Below are 11,690 nucleotides of genomic sequence, written 5' to 3' on the forward strand. Positions count from 1 at the left end.
AAACACTCTGCTGCATTGTTGACAGTGATGATTCTCATTGTTTTTAGTCGTTGGTCTACATCCACCTTTGCGATGCCATCCAGGTCCTGATCAACATTTTCAAAACATTCTGTCCTCTTGCTGAGGCATCAACTGAGATTTTAGTTATTCCTTTTAACTAGGAATAAAACCACTACAGAGAGAAACACTCAATCATTACATAGCAGTGAAGATTTCATGAAATTTTTCATTGATAAGGTTGAAAATATTAGATGTGAAATACTTGCCATTAAATTAAAACCGGACAGTAGTGTAACAAACCCATTACATGACAATGTAGCAATATCAGATCAATGTTTAGAGTGTTTTGCTCCGCTTAGCGAGACCGAACTAGCTACATTAATCTCTTCAGCCAATTCATCAACTTGCATACTAGATCCCGTACCTACATGTTTGTTTAAACAGATTTGTCCAGGAGTAATTGAACCACTTTTAAATATAATCAATTCTTCCCTAAGCACTGGCTATGTACCTAAATCACTTAAATTAGCAGTTATTAAACCCTTGATTAAAAAACCTGCTCTTGACCCGTCTCAATTGTCCAGCTATAGACCAATATCAAATATCCCCTTCATCTCTAAGAATTTAAGAAAAGGTTGTAGCAAAGCAGTTATGCTCGTACTTAGATAGGAATAACATTCATGAAATGTATCAGTCAGGATTTAGACCTCATCATAGCACAGAGACAGTGTTAGTTAAAGTAGTAAATGACCTTCTATTGACCTCCAATCAGGGTTGTGTCTTGCTGCTTGTGTTACTCGACCTTAGTGCAGCTTTTGATACTATAGATCACACTATTCTCGTTGATAGATTAGAAAATGTTGTTGGTATTAAGGGAACAGTCCTCTCTTGGCTCAGGTCTTATCTGACCGATCGTTATCAGTTCGTAGATGTAAATGGTGATTTCTCCATGCGTACTGAGGTTACTTTTGGAGTTCCACAGGGTTCTGTTTTAGGCCCACTGCTCTTTACTTTATATATGCTACCCCTAGGTCAAATTATTCGTAAACATGGAATTAGCTTCCACTGTTATGCTGATGATGCACAGTTGTATGTTTCAGCGAAGCCAGAGGACAGACAGAAGCTTAGTAAAGTTGAGGATTGTGTAAAGGACATTAGACATTGGATGTTAACTAACTTCCTTCTACTTAATTCTGATAAAACAGAAATACTTTTATTAGGCCCATGTGTAGCTAGAAGTAATCTTTCTGATCACATGGTTACTCTGGATGGTCTTTCTGTTTCATCATGTACAGCAGTTAAAGACCTTGGAGTGATTAATGACTCCAGGCTATCATTTGATGCTCATGTAGATAATATTACTAGGATAGCTTACTTTCATCTCAGAAATATTTCTAAAATAAGAAACATATTGTCACTACATGATGCGGAAATACTAGTTCATGCATTCGTCACCTCTAGATTAGATTACTGTAATGCCTTACTGTCTGGATGTTCCAGTAGGAATATAAATAAGCTCCAGTTAGTCCAGAATGCAGCTGCTAGAGTCCTAACTAGAACTAGAAGATACGACCATATCACACCGATATTATCAATACTGCATTGGCTCCCAGTAAAATCTCGCATTAACTATAAAATACTTTTATTAACCTATAAAGCACTAAATGGTCTCGCACCACAATATCTAAGCGACCTTTTGGTTTTATATGATCCGCCACGCCTACTTAGATCAAAAGATGCAGGCTATTTGACGGTACCTCGAATAGTGAAGGCTACAGCAGGGGGAAGAGCTTTCTCTTATAGAGCCCCACAGTTATGAAACAGTCTTCCTATTAGTGTTCGGGACTCAGACACAGTCTCAGTGTTTAAGTCTAGGCTTAAAACGTATTTGTTTACTCAAGCCTACCCTGACTAGATTCTGTTCTACTACTTCGCAGTCATAATAATCTTTTTTCTCCCTCTCTCCTTTCGCCGAGCCCCACACGAATTTATGGAGATACTAGAGATCCAGATCCTTTCTGCTCTGGATGGAGCTCAAATCTTCTCTAATTCCAGACTGCTGGGACTACAGCTGCTCCTAAGGCCATACAGACTTCATATAAATCCATAATGAACTTTTTCACACTAACTGTTGTTACCCAGATGAGGATGGGTTCCCTTCTGAGTCGGGTTCCTCTCAAGGTTTCTTCCTCTTAAAACATCTTAGGGAGTTTTTCCTTGCCACCGTCGCCACTCAGTGGCTTGCTCAGTTGGGATAAATTCACACCTTTAATATCTGTATACCATGTTGATATTTCTGTAAAGCTGCTTTGAGACAATGTCTATTGTAAAAAGCGCTATACAAATAAAATTGAATTGAATTGAATTGAATTTTCATGCAGGCTGCATTGTCTGCCAAAAAAAGTTAGAGTTAAATTACACAAACAGCATGATATTGAAGTGATATATTTGATCATTTTATTCTCTGAAATAGTGAATTTTACCAAGATTGATGAACAGGAAAGACACTTTGTTAAAGCAGTTGCCTGTGACACACACATACACACATTCAGATTTCAGTGTTCTAATATAGAGTACAATTTCTCTTACAGACTGCATCACTGTAAACTCACTGCAGAAAGCTGTAGAGTTCTGTCCTCAGTTTTCAGCTGAATCTCCTCCAGTCTGAGAGAACTAGACCTGGGTTATAATAACCTGCAGGATTCAGGAGTGAAGCTGCTCTCTGCTGGACTGGAGAATCCACACTGTAAACTGGAGACACTGAGGTCAGATAATCACTTTCATATCGTGGATACAGCATTTCTGTAATATGATTGTTTTATTTTCATAAAATATTGTCTGACCTGGAGGACAATTTTAATAAAGCAGCATTAACTGCTATAGTTATCCAATCACTGTGCAACATTCTGCATTTTCTTCCTTCTTTCTTGTTTAATTCTTGTTATTGAGGAGTGTTGAATGCAGTCAATATTAACAGACCAAATGCAGTCTCCCTAAATTCTTCATTAAGATAAACAAATATGACAGGATTAAAGACACCAAAAAAGTACATTTAAAAAAATGGCAGCTGACCCCATACTCCACCAGTCATGCCAGGATTTCATCACACCAATGAGGTCATCATACATTGCAACAAGTACTATCAAGCGTATCAGGTCAACGTAAGGTATATTGGAGAAGGGAATGCCAAATCTTGTGAAACTGACCAAGTCTGTCTGACAAAGAAAACTTTATTCTCTCCAAATGCAATGGTTTCACAATTTCCTCAAGCCACGTTTTTGCAGAGAGGACCCCTGTTTCTTCCAAGCCACTACAATACATTTTGTATCTATAATAAGGGCATATGACAACAGTTGGCACTGATGGTTGTGATGCATGTACAACTTAACAAAAACCCTAAGCACAATCAATAGTTCTTCTGCTTGCAATATTATGTGTGGTATATCTGATATAGTTTGAAATACATTAGTCTAAAATTGAGTCAGATTAGGACAAAGGTAATAACTATGGAAAAGGAAGGATTCCTGACTATGGCGTTTGTCACACATCAGGGGCACAACTGGAAAAATTTTACGTAGATTAGTTTTTGCATAGTAAAATCTTTAAATGCTTTTAAATTGAAATTAGCCACTATCTGGAGATAGCTGAGCATTTGTGTATGTTCCTTAGTGCTTCCTCCCAAAAGCTCATCTTTGATCACAGACCCCAGCTCTTTTTCCCAGAGCGCATTTATTCAATTCAATTCAATTTTATATATATACTGTAGTGCTTTTAACAATGGACATCATCATAAAGCAGCTTTACAGATATCTGGATATTGACTGAATCGATATCTGTGGATATCTATCGATCCCTAATTAGCAGCCAGAGGTGACGGTGGTGAGGAAAAACTCCCTGAGACGATATGAGGAAGAAACCTTGAGAGGAACCAGACTCAAAAGGGAACCCATCCTCATCTGGCAGACACCGGATAGTGCAATTATAATTAAATAAATCCCTTCTATACAGTGGCAGAAATAGGTATTGAATGCATCAACTTTTTTTCAGTAAATATATTTACAATGAAGCTATTCACATGAAATTTTCACCAGACTTTGGTATTAACTCAAGAAATCCACACATATAAAAAAAAATCCAAATAAAAGTCCATAAATTAAGTTATGTGTAATAAAGAGGAATGACACAGGAAACAAGTATTGAACACGCTCACTGAAATTTATTTAATACTTAGTGGAGAAGCCTTGTTTGTAATGACAGATTCAAGATGCTTCCTATATGAAGAAATTAATCTGCCGCAATATTCAGGTGTGATTTTGGCCCATTCTTCTAAACATATTGTCTTTAAATCTGTTCAGTTGGATTCAAGTCAGGTGATTGACTGGGCCATTCTAATGCCTTGATTAGGAGTTTGTTTATACTCCTACTGGAACATCCAGACAGTAAGGCATTTCAATAATCCAACCTAGAGGTGACAAAAGCATGGACTAATTTTTCTGTATCATGTAGTGGCATTATATTTCTTATTTTAGCAATATTTCTGAGATGAAAGAAGGCTATCCTAGTAATATTATCTATATGAGCATCAAATGATAGACTGTAGTCAATAATCCTGCCAAGGTCTTTTACTGCTGCAAATGATGAAACAGAAAGGCCATCCAGAGTTATGTGAATAGAAAGCTTATTTCTAGCTGCATGTGGTCCTAGTAGAAGTTTAAAAAAAAATAATTCTTAAAAATGTTATGGACTGTGCAGCAAAATTGTGTGTGTGTGTGTGTGTATGTGTGTGTGTGTGTGTGTGTGTGTGTGTGTGTGTGTGTGTATCTGTGTTTCTCCTCTCTGCAGGCTGGAGTGTTGCAGTATAAAAGATAAAGGCTGTGCTGCTCTGGTTTCAGCTCTGAGGTCAAACCCCTCATCACACCTGAGAGACATGATTCTGTATGGTAATGAACCAGTAGAATCAGGAGTGAAGCTGCTTTCTGATCTATGAAAGGATCCACACTATAAACTGAAGAAACTGGAGTGAGTTGCTGACTTTACTGTATGTTTATAGACACTTGATGTGTGTAACTTGTAATTCAAACCAGTTTTATTTATTTAGCACTTTTAACAATAGACATTGTCACAAAGCAGCTTTATGGGTATGGCTGCTTTAAGTCCTTAATGGAGAGCCACACTCTGTCACCTGGTTGGTACTTAGGGTGTTCCCTCCGGTGATGATCAGCCTTTCGTTTGTAGGTGCGTGTGGCTTGCACTAGGCATTGGTGTGTGCTTTCCCTAAACCTGTTCACTCCTGCGGAACCATTGGTCGACCGACGGTGAGATGGTGGGGTTGGCGTTCCATGGAAATAACGACAGCTGGTAGCCTAAGACGCACCGGAATGGGGTGAGTTGTGTTGCTGAATGCTGTAGGGACTTCTGAGCATACGCCGCCCATGGATGAAATCAACACCAATCCTCTGGGTTCGAGGCGCTAAAGGTCCGGAGAAACCTTCCTGTTTCTTGTTTGGCTCGTTCCACTTGATCATTATCTGTCACGTAGCGCTAACTGAGGCGGAATCAAGTGCAGGTAAAAATAGCAACCGCTAGATTACTGCAATTCCCTCTATGCAGGGATCAGTCAGTGACAATTATCTCGTTTGCAGCTTGTATAGAACGCTAATAATAAATTTGAATAAAAGAAAACAAAAATCCATACATTTAAACAACTACAACCAGTCATTCAATTAAGATGAAATGCTGCTGTATAAAAGGAGGACGGGTTCAGATGACGTATAAGTCGGTTCTGTCTTGCCCTGGCATCTTCTTTTAATGTTGTGCAACACTTTATTAGAGAGAGCACTAAGCGACTGTTAAGTGACCGATCTGACATGTCTCAAGCTGCAGTGTGCCATATAATCACTAGTGTCCTTAACTAAAAGACTGATAAACGAGGCCATTTGTTCCTTTCTAGACAGACAGACCATCATAGAGACTGATGGAGGGATAGACTGACAAACAGAGAGACAATCAGGCATTAAGCCAGATAGAGAGACAGACAGAGAGTACAGTGGGTATAAAAAGTCTACACACCTCTGTTAAAATGGCAGGTTTTTGTGATGAAAAAATTAAACCAAGATAAAAAAGGAGGATTCGAATTCGGAGTTCGATGGAGTAGGATGTGAAATTGGAGGCTCCTGCTGATTTTGATTAAAATTGTAATTAATTAGCGCTTTCAGTCATACAATAGATTTTGACTTATTCTACTCCATTTCCTTGTTTGCACTTTTAACTTTGTGGTACGTTAAAATGTCTGGAAAGAACACGAAAACCCGTGGTAGCATTCAGACACGACTGAGGCCAAGTGTGCGTGCCGCGAGCGAGTCCCCTTCTTCCCCTGAATCCGTGTCACCGAGCGGTGACTTTGACTTCGCCGCACTCAGGCTTGAGTTGCTGGCTTCACTGAGGAAGGACATTGCCGATATTTTTGAAACGGAGCTCCAGGAGATTCTCAGGGATGCGCTTTCTACTATCCAGCTTGACCTGCAGGCCGTGAAAACACAGCTGGCTAGTTGTAAAGTTGCTCCCGAGGCTACCATGTCAACACTGAAAGGTACTGTTGTGGAAATGGAGCATGCTCTCTCCGGTTGCACCGATGACATAGCTCACACGAAGACTACTATTGAGTCTCTCACTGCGACCGTGACTCAATTAGAGAATAACTGTGAGGATTTGGAGTCGAGGTCACGGCGCAATAACGTTAGGATAGTCAGAGTTCCAGAGGGCCCTGACACATGTACGACTGCTGCTGTTTTGGCCGGTTTGGCCGGTTTTGGCCCGGTCCCACCGAACCCTTCAGCCGAAGCCCAAGCCTGATGAACGACCACGAGCTATTGTGTGCAGATTCCACTATCACAGTGACTGTGTTGACATTTTACGCCGTGCGAGAGAGCTCCAACAGATCAAAGTGTGGGATTTGACCATCTCCGTTTTCCCTGACTACACAGCCAAGATAGCCCGGGCCCGAGCTGCATTTAACGAGGTTCGGCGTCAACTTCGTGGTATTGAGGGCGCTTGCTATGGAATACTTCACCCAGCTTGGCTTCGCATTACATATAACGGTGTCCAGAAGGACTTTATTTCAGCGGAGGACGCAGGAGACTATGTTAAACTCTTGATATCGGGGTGAACTGCATCACCTATACAGCGGCATATTTTTTGCTCTTCTTTTATTTTAATTTTTTTATTTTTATTGAAGATATCGTCGTTGCATTATATCACCTAGATTTTGTGGATTTACTCCTCTTAAATCTACTTCGGTATTAATGTGGTTCTCTGTTTTGATGCTCTGACTGGGTTAGAGTTTCTGTTTATTTAATTTTATTAGTGTTTTTTCCTCGGCTTTACATGCTACACTGTTATATTATTTGTTACAAGTCTTTAAAAGTTAAGGACATTATAATTGTTATTGTACACAGACTGTTTATCAGACTTGAAGTCAGTAGGGGCTTTTTCTCTTACTGGAACTTTTTGTCTTGGTAATTTTTTTGGTTAGTTCAGCTTACTCTCCGAGTTGTTTTCACACTGTGGACAACTTTTGGTTATTGTGAGAAACACTGCTGTCTCATTTGTTTTATGGAGACTTTGGGTGTGTGTGTGTTTGGGGGATTGTGAGAGTAAACAAAACATGCCAATGCTTTGAAGGATGTGAATTGGAACAGGGTAATGTTAGTCAATTGCGAATCTGTTTTTAGAGGATTTAAACCCAACATGGTGAACAAATTATATTATAGAATTCAGGCAATTTTATTGGGGTTATCTCATACAGTGTGGCAAGTAATAATCTGGAAAGACCTTTGTAATATCACAGTCTAAAACTGGATTTAAAGAGAAGCAAATCAGTAAATGAATCACATGTAAATAAATCACATGAATATGAATCACATGAAAATGAATTACATGAAAATGAATGACATGAAAATGAATCATATGAAAATGAATAAATAAATAAAAAAACACAAGATAAAAAAGAAAAATAACTTTTCCCAACCTCACTTTGAAATTACAGTATATAAAAAATTAAGAGAAAAACAGTCAGAAACATTTAAGGTAAAAATAGGAAAAATAAAAAAAGTTGCAATAACCCGGTGGCATACTTACGTGCACCCCCTTTTATAATTAGGCATGTGGCTGTGTTCAGAATGAACCAATCACATTCAATCTCATGTTCAAAAGTAATTATCATACAGCTGTCATCAATGAAATTATTCTGATTAATCCTCAAAAATGTACAAAATTTACAAGACAAAAACGTACCAGGGAGGCTGCCACAAGACCTAGATCAACACTAAAGGAGCTGCAGGAATAACTGACAGGTACTGATTACTCTCTGCATGTGACAATAATCTCTCTTATTCTTCACTGTCTGTGATGTGGGGCAGGGCCGCTAGACTGAAGCCCTTTTTCACAAACAGCATCCAAGCTCAAATAAAATCACCCCAAAACCATGTGGCAAAATGTGTTGATGAGACCAATTCGAAAAGGTATGTTTGGTGCAAAAAAGCACTTCACCAAAAGAACACCATCCTCACGGTGAAGCACGGCGATGGCAGCATCATACTTTAGTGCTGCATTCCTTCAATCATGAATAGCTACAAATACTAGTCGGTTTTAGTGCAAATCCTGGTCAGGTGTCTGTTAGTAAGCTGAAGATGAAAAGGAATTTCACCTTTCAACACCACAATGACCAAAAGCATACATCCAAATCAGCAAAAAAAATGACTTAACCAAAAGATTATCAATGTTTTTGAATAACCTAGCCCAGAGCCCAGACCTGAATACAGCTAAAAATCTGTGGGTTGACCTGAAGCAGTCTGTGCACAGGAGATGCCTTCACAATCTGATGGATCTAGAATGTTTTTGGAAGAAAGAGTGGGAAAATATTGGCAAGTGAAGATGTGCCACAGACTCTTACCCAAAAAAAACTGAGTGATGTAAAGATCAAAAGGTTCTTCAACCAAGTATTAGTTTAGAGGTGTGCACACTCATGCAACCAGGTTATTGTATTATATGTGTTAACTGTGTTATATATGTATTATATGTGTATATGTATTATATGTGGTCAGATCATTACACTTTAAACATGCAGTACTGCTGTAGACCATTTTATCAAAAAATTAATACTAATCTTCATATAGACCTTTTCATTTTAAATCTTAAAGTGCCTTTCATATTAAAGACTTTAAGTCAGTTTAAACTAATATGTTTTAAACTGGATTTAGAATCTCCTTATTGACCTGGTGTTTCTAACTGAGGGGCTTCTACATGGAGATTGCATTTACAAACTTAATGACTTTGCAGTTATCAAATAAAAACAGACAATAAATTAGCTTTGTAAAATAATGTGACCTGGTTTTTAAACTTTTAACTTTTTAGAAAAGTTAAAAATGCATTCTTATTTCTGAATTTCTCAAAGAAATCAGCTGAATTAACGCCGTAATGTGAATATAGATTTGGTGCTCAGTTTGACTAAATATATATAAACATGAACAATTACTATTAAAATTATATTTCATTACTAATATATTCATATATTAACTATAGTTGTAGTCAATTCTATGCGACCAGCTGGTTACAGACAGTTCCTCAGTTTGGTGTTAGGCACACTCTATTTTCTTAAAGAAGGTATTCAGTAAGAAGGTAATTCAGTAAGTCATTAGTGAGTAATTAATGGTTAATATATTTTTTAGGTTGCCTCCTTGGTGGAAAAAAGAATTTCCTAGCATAGCAGTTAGCTAAATAACCTGGCTAAGTTATTAGCTATTTAACATTAATATAAAGTACCATTTACATAATATCCCAACAACCATTACTGTGGTGGTTACAGACCTGCTGCCTGTATTTTCTGCTACTTTATTGTTGATTTGTTATTTTCCTTATGGACTTGTAAATAATGTTATGACTAGAGCTGAATGTGAAAGGTGATGTTTAGTTTATTGATTTATAAAGCACATTCAAAACAACAGATGTTGAAACCAAAGTGATGTACAAGCAACATAAAACAGAATTAAAACAAATTAAAAGAGTAAACAAAAACCAAAGAAAAGACCAATGAAAAATGTACACCCTCAATTAAACATAAAGAATACAAATAAGTCTTCAAAGGGGATTTAAACACAGAAACGGAAGGAGAAGATATAATGTGAAGAGGAAGATCCTAGGAGCAGCCACTGAGAAACTCCGGTCACCTTTAGCCTTAAAACGTGAACAAGGAACTGAGAGTAGTAATTGATTGGATAATTTAAGGGGTCTTAAAGCAGTGTACGAGGTGAGAAGATCACAAATATACTGCGGAGCAAGTCCATGCAAAGCTTTAAAAACAAAAAGCTAAATTTTAAAATCAACAAGGAACTTGACCGGTAAGCAGTGAAGAGAAGGGAGCACAGATGTAATGAGCTCAGGTTTTTTAGTGCCTGTCAGTACTCTGGCTGCTGCATTTTGTACCTATTGCAAAAGATCAATAGTTATTCTAGGCAAACCCAGATAGAGTGAATTACAATAGTCCAACCTAGATATTATAAACGCATAAACAGTTTCGAGATCCTTTTTGGAGAGCATCAGCTTGATTTTAGCAATAGATATTAACTGAAAGAAACTGCTTTTTATAACAGCACTAATCTGCTTATGAAAGCACAGTGTGGAGTCAAAAATGACACCAAGGTTTATGATTCAGTTACGCACACTAAAAAAGAGGGGACCAAGCTGACAGACAATGTCAGAGGACAGAGCTGATGGACCAAAGACGATTATTTTGGTTTTGTCGTTGTTTAGCTGTAAAAAGTTCATGTCCACCCAGCGTTTAATGTCATGCAGACAGTCAAACAAATGATTCACAGAGCAGGTCTTATTTTTCAAAGGAAGAGTGTCATCAGCATAGAAATGATTTGATAATTGGTGTCTCTCAATAATATGACCTAGAAGAAGCATATATAGAGAAAAGAGAAGAAGACCCAAAATGGAACCATGGGAACACCATAGGACATTTGAGCACAGGATGAGAAACACTTCCCTACATTAACAGAAAAAGATCTCTCCTTGAGATAAGAGGCAGACCACTCCAGCACAGGCCCCTGAAATCCATCTATATGATCAAGTCTTTGTAAAAGGATATCATGATATACTGTGTCAAATGCTGCACTCAAATCAAGCAAGATTAAAATACAGCAAGAGCCTGAGTCAAGAGTAAATAAGATATCATTGGTAACCTACAACAAAGCAGATTCAGTACTGTGAAGTTCCCTGAAACTGGACTGACATTAATCAAAAATACTAAAAGCACTCAGGTCCAAAGAAATCTGAGAATAGACAATGTTTTCCAAGAGTTTTGAAATGAAAGATAATTTGAAAATGGGTCTGTAGTTATTCACGACAGGCTGATCAAGATGATGCTTTTTTAACAGCGTTGTACAATAGTTGTACTTTTAAACGTTGCATGTTTAAAAGTGGCAGGCACCTACACCCCCCCCAACACAGGTCAATAGAAATCTCAAATGGAACACTAGGAGAGGGATTTAGAAAGGCATTAATTGGACTAAAAAGGACCTTTGGCCTTTGTGCATTTGATGTCTAGGCCAACCAAGTTCTTCTCATGCCTAAGTCTGCCGACACGGCCAACCAAGTTCTGCTCACACCAGAGTCTGCTGACCAAGTTCTGC

This window comes from Ictalurus furcatus, chromosome 1 (assembly GCF_023375685.1).
Source record: "Ictalurus furcatus strain D&B chromosome 1, Billie_1.0, whole genome shotgun sequence".
Lineage (NCBI taxonomy): Eukaryota > Metazoa > Chordata > Actinopteri > Siluriformes > Ictaluridae > Ictalurus > Ictalurus furcatus.